General features: G+C 43.1%; 2 long non-coding RNA genes across 3 annotated transcripts; one reads left to right on the top strand and one right to left on the bottom strand.

Annotated features, from left to right (window-relative positions):
• Positions 1 to 235: 235 nt before the first annotated feature.
• On the top strand, positions 236 to 6,247 carry LOC129785077 (uncharacterized). The gene is made up of 3 exons (XR_008748600.1): positions 236 to 762; positions 856 to 963; positions 1,627 to 6,247. It is a non-coding gene; the product is annotated as an uncharacterized LOC129785077 (long non-coding RNA).
• On the bottom strand, positions 856 to 8,965 carry LOC129785078 (uncharacterized). Of its 2 annotated transcripts, XR_008748601.1 has the most exons (3): positions 8,413 to 8,965; positions 7,825 to 8,024; positions 856 to 979 (listed from the first exon to the last, which is right to left on the bottom strand). It is a non-coding gene; the product is annotated as an uncharacterized LOC129785078 (long non-coding RNA). The 2 variants fall into 2 exon arrangements; XR_008748602.1 differs by lacking the exon at positions 856 to 979 and having other exon boundaries at positions 7,517 to 8,024.
• Positions 8,966 to 10,933: the final 1,968 nt, after the last annotated feature.

Here is a 10,933-nt window from a genome sequence, read left to right as displayed (position 1 = left end):
AAGCATTTTTTTTTTCAAGTTCAGGACAGTTGTAGGGAATACTGAGCTCAGAATCATAGATAATTTTTTTTTATTTTTTTTTTAGTTACAAAATCGAGGCATGAGACTGAAAATCAATGTGAGATTGAAATTAATTCTCTTCAGTTGAGCAGTGGAAGCTGTCAGCTTCCCCAGTAAATAGCCATGTGAACAAACTCAAAAAAAAAAAACCAAAAAGACAGAATGAAAATGGAGATGGTGTGAGAGGAAACAAACCCGGGGGGCTGGATTTATAGAAGGAGGGGGGTGTATGTCTGATGGTGTGTCTGAAGCACAGGATCAGTTTCCCAGAGTGAAAGAGCTAGGAAAAGTGGGGACCTTAATTATCAGTACAGAGTGGTCCTGAGCAGAATCACAGCAAAGGTGAGGTGTGATAGATACCAAAAAGAGTCAAATATGCACAAGTCCTGGAGAGTGCTGTGACTGTACCAGAACAGGAGCTGCAGACCCAGTCTGGTGATGACTGAAAGGAGGAACATGACTGTGTGCATGCTGTAGGTGCTGAAGTTCCTCCTTGTGGCTCTGTTTCACAGCTACACAATTGAGATGCTTTTGCAGAGGAAATGGTTACATCTGAATCCCCTGAGACACAGATGAGCTAGAAGGAAATATGGAGTGAGTGAAGCTGTTCTAGTCTACGGAGGAGTTCATGTGTCACCACCCTTCTAGGAGTGCTGAGCTTCTACTTTTTACTGGAAGTTATCCTTGCAGTGTCCTGATGAAGTAGGGAAGCATTTGCTGTATTTTTCCAGACAAACAAAGCAGTGAGTAGATTCAGTAATTACCCTGGGGAATTTCCTTTGTCGCTACCCACAGGTGTTTTCAACGTGATGTTGGTTTCTGGCTGGCCTTGGTTTTACTTTGATCCACCAGACCATCTTCTTCAGCTTGCACTAACCAAGAGCTGGGATCTTTCTTCAGTGGGTAAGTCTGCAAGTTACTAGTGCAGCAAAAGCTTTATTACTGGATGTTAGTGGATCTTTCTGTGAAATTCTGAGTAAAGGGAAGGAAATTCCAAACCAATTATGTAGCACAGAAAAAGAGTAAATTTCATCAAAGATACAAAGCCTTGTAAATTAATCACTCCACTGATGGTCTTTTTTGTTTTTTCTCCACTCATGTGGACAGGACCATACGTGGCTAGAGGAAAAAAATCCCAATAAAAAGCTTTGGTTTTGCCTACACAGCACAGACTGATTAAAGGCCTTTTGCTGGATTGTTATCCTTTTATTAGCATGAATCTAATAATAATAATATCACCACAAGTATATTTACTTTGCTGATGCCAGAGGTCCTCCAGGCAACTTAATAAAATGCAGCTCAAAGAGTGCTTGATCATTAATAGGACAACGTGCTGAAATAAAACTGAGAGCAAGGGTGAACTAAAAGCCAAGGATCCATCTACAGTGCATGTACGCTGATAATAAGCCAGCTAAAATGTCTGTCCTCTTTTAGCAGCAGCTTCAGAGCACTGTGTATGTTGAACACAATGGATGTGTTAGCTATTGGCATCTGCAAAATAAACAGATCCATATATCCCAGTCTTAGGCTTCTGAAAACAAGATGCTAATCTGTCTCTGCTCACAGCTTTCTGGCTCTGGGATATATCATGAGGCCAAACCCACAAAAGGGCAGAGAGAAGACCAAAGCTAAAGCTGTGGAAGGCATCAGAAATGCTTCCAAGTTTTCAGGTGGGTTTTGGTCAAATCTACTTCTCTCTTGCCTTTCCCTCTTACTCCAGCATGAAGACAAACCTTTGACATGGGATGTTTTTGAAGGCAACCCCAGTTCCTTAATCACATTGAGAGGTTTCATCTGACAACCCTGGGGACTGAATGTGACCTTCTGTTGTTACCACATGACACAGAGAGTAAATTTCCAGGCTTTATTTCCCCCATTTTCAGCCCTCATTCACTGCTGTTGTCACTTCACAACCCTTGAAATATTCCTGCTTAGACAAGGAGGAGGAGCTACATGGACTGAATTCTCCAGCTGCATCTAGTTGGCATCTGCCACTGGGAAAATTAAATAAATGTTTCTATTCTAATGGTTTGAGCAGGATGTGTCATTTTGCACCTATGTGCCTTTTCTGCTGTGTCCACTGGGGTGTGTTCCCAGTGATCCACACTGGTAACAACCTGCTGTGGAAGTCTGCATCCAGAAAAGAGCTCATTTGGAGGCAAAGGAGATGGAGGAGGTAATCTACATTTTCAGAAATAACAGAGAAGTGGATGGGCGAAACATGCTGAAGAGGTAGACACTCACAGAGCTGACTGGAGAGAAGGGAAAAGGCCATTGCTCCTGTGGAGATTCGGTTCTGTCTTAACCTCCACCTGCTGTGGACTTTCCCAGCTTGTTCTCCATTTCCCCTTGCCTTTTGGATCCCATCCCTATCCTCTGTGGGAAAGCGCTGGCAGCAGACAGCTGCTAGGGATCAGATCCAAGAAGTGGTTCCATGCTCAAAGCCAGATGTGTGGCAACAGAACGTGGATGAGGAGGCGGAGAGGAAAGAAGCTGGGAAGGATAACTTTGAACAGCTGGGAGAGAAGTACGGAGCTGTTTGTCCCATGCCCATGACACAAGCAGCGGAAGGACAAGAACTTTCTGAAGCTGAGCTCTGATATCAGGAAGAGCCTCCGTGTGCTGCTGGGTTAGATGTGATGGCTGTCCAGGAGCTGAATGGACTCTTCACTGAAACCTCTCGCATTATACATTCTGAAGGATGGGGAAGTAGGAGGTGGCCTTTCTCAACTGGCATTTTTCCAAAACAGAAGAACAATACAAATCCATAAACATTCTCATGTGCTGCCACAGAGTTGCTAACTGGATCACGTGCCCGATCCTTCAACACTGCAGTATGTGGAGCACAGAAGAGGGACTGCATTTCATGGTACAGTCTTGAGCGTATCGCGTAAGTGCTATTTAGTGAACCCACAGGCTTGTTCTGGACATGCTGTTGGGGAGTATTGCTAAAACCCAAGAACATTTACCTCCACATTGATTTTCAGAAGCCATTTTTGCAATATGTCAAGACAAAAATCACTGCCAAAACATCCTCTCTGTCCATCCAGTCAGACGTTTAGGATGATGGACATTTAAGAGTCTTTACTTGGCACCAGGCTAATGATTTGAGGTTGCTGCCACGCACAAAGAGATACCACCACCAGGTTCAAAAACAATAGAAGAGGGATTTTTTTCAATAAGTGAATTGATTCCTAATTAAATCAGGTATAATTACCAAATGACTGGTGAGTTTTCTGTGATGAAATTCTCCTTGGCTGCAAGCATGTAAAGTTGCTAGCTCAAAAACCTCAAACTGTGCATGGAAACACAGTACATGTAATTAGATTACAGATTCAAAGAGATTTTATCAAAACATTTGTGAGAACCAAATAAAAAGCTGAAATTTGGAAAAAGTAAAAATAAACACAATAAAAAAATTTAAATCAGAATAGTAGCTGTAAAATGTTTACCATTTGGACAGTGCACAAATGCATGGTGGGGAAGTGTTATATGAACTCCAGATGTAACAAGTGTGGGGCACACCATATTGAGTCATACATGCTCTGCTATGTGACAAAGATGAAGCTAGGTTCTGCGATGATGAATTTTAAGGTATGGGCATGTGATGAAAAAGGGCAGACTTAAGGCTTAAGTTTTCCGCCATCCTTCTAAATTACCTTGATTAGTGTTACATAGACAATGGCTGTTTTGCACAGGATGTTTTATTTTAGCATTAATCTCAACTCTCTCCCTCCTCTTCACCTCTCTGGATCTCTGGGAATGAGAGTGGTTCTCACAGGAGTGCTTTCCTGTGACCCAATTATCTAAACAAATAAAATAACATAAAAGGGTCCCCACCTAAGTCATGTCATGCTAACTTAAACTGTTTTTTATCTTCTGAAAGGAGAAGCTAAAAATACACATTGTTTGTTTGTGACCAGTGATAAATGGACCATGCCTCCTGCCCTCAGGGACTAAGAAGCCAAATCACAAATGAACTAAATATCACTGCGTATATCCCTGTCTTCAGCACTCTCAGCAGAAAATCTGGATTTTTTTTGATTAAGAAGAGATGTGCTTCTCTCCTCTCAAACTCTACATGCCCTTACCTATATAGCAGTAAGGCCTCTGTGTTGCAAACAAAAGGGGCCTGAGAAGAGATCAGTTTTAGGGAAAATTAACCTAGGTGCTTATGTGGGATCCAGGTCATGGCAAGGGACACTGGTTTCAGTGTGTTTTACTTCATATGATTCGGTAGATGTACAGAAAGAAAGAAAGGTGGTGGGTTCTTCTCTGCCCAGTGAGTTACCTCCCTGCCTTAGATACATAGGAAGAGTAGCTGAACTCCATTTACCCCTATTTACTCTCTATCACACCCATTTATAGTCAGTATCTCAAAACTTCAGGGAACAGAAATGAAGCCACAAAGTCCTCGGGGCAGGGACTTCAGCAGCTCCTGTGCCTCTGACACACAAAAGGTGCAGTAAAATGGAATATTACTGGATCACTGCTGAAAATCTTGAGCTATGATTTGATTCTGTGTGAGATTTTATATACCGATATTTGCCTCAGGGCCAGTCTGCTATTTATGAGATTAATTTCACAGTCAATTCACAAGGAAGATCATGAATGTCAGATATTCAGGACTCTCCTCATGCCATCTATTCCATTGTTTATTTGGAGAGTTTTATATATTGTATTTGTTATTCCATATCAGCTATTCTCTAGTTTTTAAGACTGTGGCCAATCGGTCAGGAAGAGGTTGCAGATCCTGTAACTCTGGGTCTGGATTGGCAACCTAGTCAATCCACTGCCAGAAACTGTCAGACATCGCCAGGTGATAATTCATCAAAATCATGGGCCGAAAGGAACAGAAACAGACAGACAAGAGCAATTCAGTTCTTCCCCCATCCCAAATCCCCTTGTTCCTCCCAAATTCTAACACTGTTTTTGGACAGAAGATCTTCTGAGGTTAGAGAAAGGGATTTATGGAACTGCTCTGCAGTGATCTAGCAATAAAATAAATTTGCTTGTAACATCATTCATTTTCCCCATTTTAAAAAAAATTCCTCCCCCTCACTGCAGTTAATTAGTACTGTAGTTTCCCCTGGAAGCAAGCAACATCCAAACCAAACCCTTTGTGTAACCACCGACCACTCTGAACTCCATCAGCTCCCTCACCCCACCTGCCTTTTTCATCTTCCCTGTGGGAAGACTTTCCCATTAGCCAAAAGGAAGTTTTTTTCTTTCTTTTCATATGTCAGCATCAGAATTAAGTGCAGCAGGGAGACTGCCATGTTAAAGGTCAGTTGCATAAGTTCTCTTAAATGGCAATTAAACGATTCTATGACAAACAGGATGCACTCGGAGTGCAGACATCAGCTCCGACCTTGGGACCTGGGATAGTCTGGGAAAGAAAAAAACACTTTGGGAAAATAAACATAACACCCAAAACTGTAAAAGCAGATGAATCAGCAGAGAAACTCTATAATTTTCCCTATGTCGCTAGGGAAATGCAAAATGTAGTAACACTTTAATTTCTTGCAAACAGGCTGTCTTAAGATCAGCTGTTCATCCTACACTGTTAAAAACAACCTGTCAAATTACCCATTGCCAGCCCTGCGAGTGATCAGGCATTTCAGCAATTTGAGGGTAGAAGAGTCATATTAAGGCCACATCTGGTAAAAGATGCCTAAGACCCTTCAGCTCTGCTGGACACCATTGAAGGAGGTTAAGGTCTGCATGTAGAAAGGGCTACAGTGGGATGCAGGGTGGATGCATAAGGACCAGATGTCCTGGATGTATTGTATTTTCTGCCTGGGTAAAACAATGCACAAGGCAAAGCAAACGGGAGTTGGAGGACCCCAAGGAAGACTTCAGTTAGTCTAGGCATAACCTGATTCACAGCACAAATCTGGAAAGTGTCAGTAAGCCAGGTGTTTTTCTGACAATGAGCTGTTGACCTGCCTTACAAAGCTCATTGGGCACAGTATGATATGGAAAGGAAGCAAGCAATAAAAAGTACCATGAATGAGGAGAGAAAAAAAGACATGCTTGCCAGCTAGTTCCAGATCTACAAGATCTGGAGTGGATTTCACTGAGGAGAAATTGAGTCAAAAGATATTCTCTTGAGAGCCATTTTCCTGAGAAAGCAGAAAGCAGAGAAATGCAGCGCAGTTTGGTCTAGGGTGTACCTCCTTGGAAGACTGCTCTGAGTTTGGGATAAGAACAGGACAGAAGTGGGGAAAGGGCAAGGTAGGTTCAGTTGAGCAAAAAAGAGGAAAAGGAAAAATAAAACAAAGAGGAAGAGTTCCTTGGTCTTTCAGTCAAAAAAAAAAAAAGGAAAAAAAAAAAAAAAGAAGAAAAGATTTCCTCATGAAGGACAAGGAAAAGATTTCCTCATGAAGGACAAGGAAAATCCCAAAAACCTGAGGACAACTCAACACACTGGCCTGGGAAGTGCCAACAGCTTGGGATGTAGCACATCATACTGCACTGACAAAACGATCTCAGGGTGAGAAGGGGAGTCTGAAATCACAGTGGGAAAGAGGCAGTCCAGGCCTGGACTCTTCCCGCTGTCTCTCTCTCCTCTCCAAGTCTTTCCTTGCCAGTGAGAAGTGACTTTGGAAAATATGAAGAATGGGATGGGGAAGCAAAATTCATTTGGCAACATCCGATTTCAGGGGCTAGAAGGGAGAACCAAAGAGGATCCAGAGGCTGAGTTCACGACCTCAAGGAGAATCCTGAGGGATATTTCAGCCACATTAATTCCAGCAGGCAGTGGGACATCCTGGCAGGAGATGCTGTGGGGAGGGAAAGATTGAAATGAAGGGAAATGCTCTTGTCTAAATTAGGGCTGATTAATTCCTTAGGAACCAAGGGCCTGCTCTCTGGTTTTGCAGTGTGCAGTTATTCACCAGTCTGTCCATGGCAACAGATAAAAAATAGGCAGTAGACAACAACTGTAGGAACTTGCAAGGAAAACTCAGACCTGTCATGAATAACCTATTCCAAATTTTAAAGAACAACTGGTGTAAAAACTCTTCTGTATTCCCTTCCCTCTGGTCTTATTTTTTAGATCCCAGCTCGAGAACAGAAACAGAAATGCCAAAGAAGAGCTTGCTCTTGTGTTTTTCACAAAGGCATCGCATTCCTAGTTTGCTAGCAGAGCTGGGGGCTCTGCATGCAAACCTCAGGACTGAGCAGAACCACGCCAGATCATGATAATGTACCGCACCAGACGACACTTTGATCTTGACACCTGGCTCTACACTTGAGCCCTTTGGCTGACTGGAGCATCCTGGCAGCAGCAAGTGTACAACTGAGGCCCCATACCCTAGGGATCTCAGGCCATGGTCAAGATCCTGTAGCCCAGGAGGTCAGATTTCGCCTGGGATTAAAGATGTGAGGCCCCAGCAAGAACAAACAGCAGATTCACCTTTCTGTGGCACTGTTAATCAAAAACACCCTAGAATAAATGTAAGAATCACTTTATTTTGGCTAGGGAGAAACAATGTTCATCCACACTAGACAGAAGCTTAAGAGCTGAAGAAGAGCACAGTCTGAAACAGGAGAGAATCTAAGTCAGAAAAGTGTAAATCAGCAGAGCTGGAATACAGCCAGGACACTGGCATTTGCACCAGAGCGGCAATCAAATGTACAAGAGAATTTCTAAAGACCAGAGCTGGTCAGGAGCTCAGATTTATATCTATCAACCCACAGCAACCTTAATACCAGGCAAGGGTGTTGGCTGACAGTTGATTCAAGAAATAAAAATGCCACCTTTGGTTACACTGCCTATAGCAACCAGGCAGTGCTCTGTAGGTCTCCCATACAAGCAGCCATCCAGTTTTCTTTGTGGGCTTTGACAGGATTTGAAGACGAGGATAAGGGTAAAGGTCTCCTCTGAATCATGTTGGTGGAGTTCTTGGTCCTAAATTGTCGGCAGAGGTAGTGCTTTCTACGTGGGATGACCAGGCTACCTGGAAAAGAAAATTAAACAAGTTTCAGGGGTGAGGCTTTCTTCAGATCGAAGAGATTCTGCGGCCTCCAGACATGCTTACCGGTCCAGAGCAGGAAACTGAAAACCCTGTTTTAGTTATTTTCTGTTCAGTAGTTTTAATTAGGGGCTGTTTTGGAATGGCAGGTGTTATCTTTCAAGCTTTAAACATAGTTAGCATCGCCTAAGTTTCATGGTTATGGGATAGAGAGGATTTAGAAGGAGAGACTATTTATTCTGAGACAGATACAAGATTATCACTAAGAATTTTGTGCATACCTATATGATCTCCTTGGGTGCATTAGCTAATCATCTCTCCTTCATTAAGGGATTTTAACTGCCCAGCGCCAGTGTCAGACAGAAAAACTCACTATGCAGATGGGAAACTGAGGTAAAGGTCAAATTAAAGTAGCATTTTCCAGGCTGTCCACAAAAAAGAAAATGCTTGTATTAATTTTGGAGAATAACTCCTCTTCACCTTAGTAGAGTTAATGCTCTCCTGTAAGATCTCACCCTGTGAGCTGTTGCAGTTTCTTCTGGGTCTATGAAATGGTGACAACAGCAGAACAAGAATTATCTCTCCGTAACAGGGAGGGAGGGTACTGTATTTACTGTATTTGCTGATACACATCAAGAGAAGAGAAGGCAGAGTGGGTAGAAAGAGAAAGAGGAAGCTTTGTTCTTGCAGCAGTTTGCTCAACAAAGCTCAGACTGTTTCAGTGATAGTGGATGCTGCATGTTTATTCTGAAAATTTATGGTTTAATTAATTTTGGGGTGAGATAGCGAGCATGGTTCAGTGCCAGATCAGGTGAAATATGATCCTAGCATTTCAAGAATTCAAGCAGCTAAGGGGGTTGACTGAATGGCACCTGAAATCCAATAAAAGCCAGCACAATGGGAAGCCCTGGTATCTGAAAGGAAGATCTTTGGAGATTTAAATATGTCTAGCAGGGTGGCAGGGGGGAGGGGAGGGGGCTAGATTCATCCAGGAGTTCAGACTGCCACACTGCCTGATGAAAACATGCTGGTTTGTCCTTCCCTGCAGTTCTGCAACTGAGCTCATGCTTCAGAGAAAAACTTTGGAAAAGCACAAACCTCACAGAGTACAAAAGCCACCAAAACACTCAGTTGCAGGGTGAGGGGTTTAGGGGTGGGAGGAATAATTGAAGTTTCTTATTTGCTTTCCAGTTTGAGGAACAGTCACATTCAGTCATTGTTCATAACTTTCCCTCCTGTGCCAGAAAGGCTGGGAACATACCTCTGGCTTATTGATACGTATGTTTAAAGGCCAGATCTTCAGTTAGGGAATACAAGAATCCTGAGATTTAAGAAACAACTCAACTGTTGGAAGACTGATTCTCACATTCCTTGTGCAAGTAACACTGTATGAATATATTTTACACACGAACATGGCAACATTTCACAGCTGCGGTACTCCATGGTTTCCACGGCTGTATCAGAGCATCTCATAGTGTTTGTTCTCCATCTTTTTCAGAACAAGGAAGCGGTATTTTTCACTGTTTATGAACGAGGAACCATGTCACAGGACACGAAGGATTTGAACAATAAAAATACAGGCTGAATCCCATACCTTCTGCAGTGTAAGTTACTGCTCTAAATACTGCACAGCTCTTCCCCTGGGCAGAGTGGGAGGAACCTGCAGCGATGGTGCTGAAATGGGACCAGCGTCCCTGAGTCAGACCCTGGGCTTTTGCAGTGTGAACATAGATAAGGAAAGAGCAGGAACGTAAATCGCTTTTCAGAAATGCCCAGCTTTTTAGAGGAAAGTGGGAGGAAACAGAAAGTGTGGGATTAGCTATAGCATATCCCTTTATGCTGGAAGGGAATAGATGGATCACTCTGGTCAGTTCCAGCATCTTAGCTCCCTTGTACCCTGCTGCCTTCATTTCTGTGGTAACCACCCCAGCCTGTCTCTCACAGAAGCAGGCACTGCAGCCAGGTGTTCCAGGCCTGTTGTACAAGGAACACTGATTTCAATAGATGCTGTGGCCCTCAGAGACGCCTCAGCCTTAACTGGCAGCCTCAGAGCAGGGATGTAAGAACTTGGTCTCTGGAGAGTCTGTTCTGTTATCCACAGAGCTTGTCCCAGCTAATGACCCACAGTATTTGGCGGGGGGGGGGGGGGAGGAAAGTAAATAAAAAAATATTTCCTTTCTCATCTCCTTGTGGATTTTCCCATAAGCTCGTTAAGTTACAGCTTCTGCTGCATCACACATGTACCTTTTCATTTTACTGTTTGGTCCTGACCTTTGCTCATGGCACTCATTCTCCCATGCACACCCTGCTTACTCTCCTTTTGTAATTTATGGCACATACTGTACACCCATTTCCTTCTGCTCTTAACTCTTCTGCGTGTGTTCTTGTTATCTCAGCTGTTCAATAGATTTGTCATATTCTAGCTAGCTTCCAAGCCTGTTCTCATGGTGGCCTGTCAGACAATATTCCACTATTTATGAGGGATTTAGCCCAACCTATGAATTCACACAGCTTGCTGTGACTTCTCAGCCTGTCCCATAGTCTTCCCTCTTGAGCAAGGGGCAGTGATATCCATGCAGTACTCAGGTCTTACTTGGCCTTCGGGGTGTATAGGATTCATCTACTTTTTGAGGCTGTCAGTCAGATTTCCGTGTTGACCCTTTCCAAATTGAAAAATCAGCCCTGAACATGGCTTTTCCTCAAACATCTGCTCCTCCACTGGAGGGAGGTGATATGTGCCTTTCTTTGGTTAAGGTTTCTCCTATTATTTTGGGCTATAAAAGGGAATACTGCACAGACTGCAGGCTCTAGTCAGCCTGTGAATCTTCTGTGCAAATTTATTCCTCCTCCATACTGGCTTTGTAGAAAATCATCGCAATGCTGCAATTATTTCT

Source organism: Falco peregrinus, chromosome 8 (genome assembly GCF_023634155.1).
Source record: "Falco peregrinus isolate bFalPer1 chromosome 8, bFalPer1.pri, whole genome shotgun sequence".
Taxonomy (NCBI): domain Eukaryota; kingdom Metazoa; phylum Chordata; class Aves; order Falconiformes; family Falconidae; genus Falco; species Falco peregrinus.
This window is presented reverse-complemented; position numbering and strand designations above follow the sequence as displayed.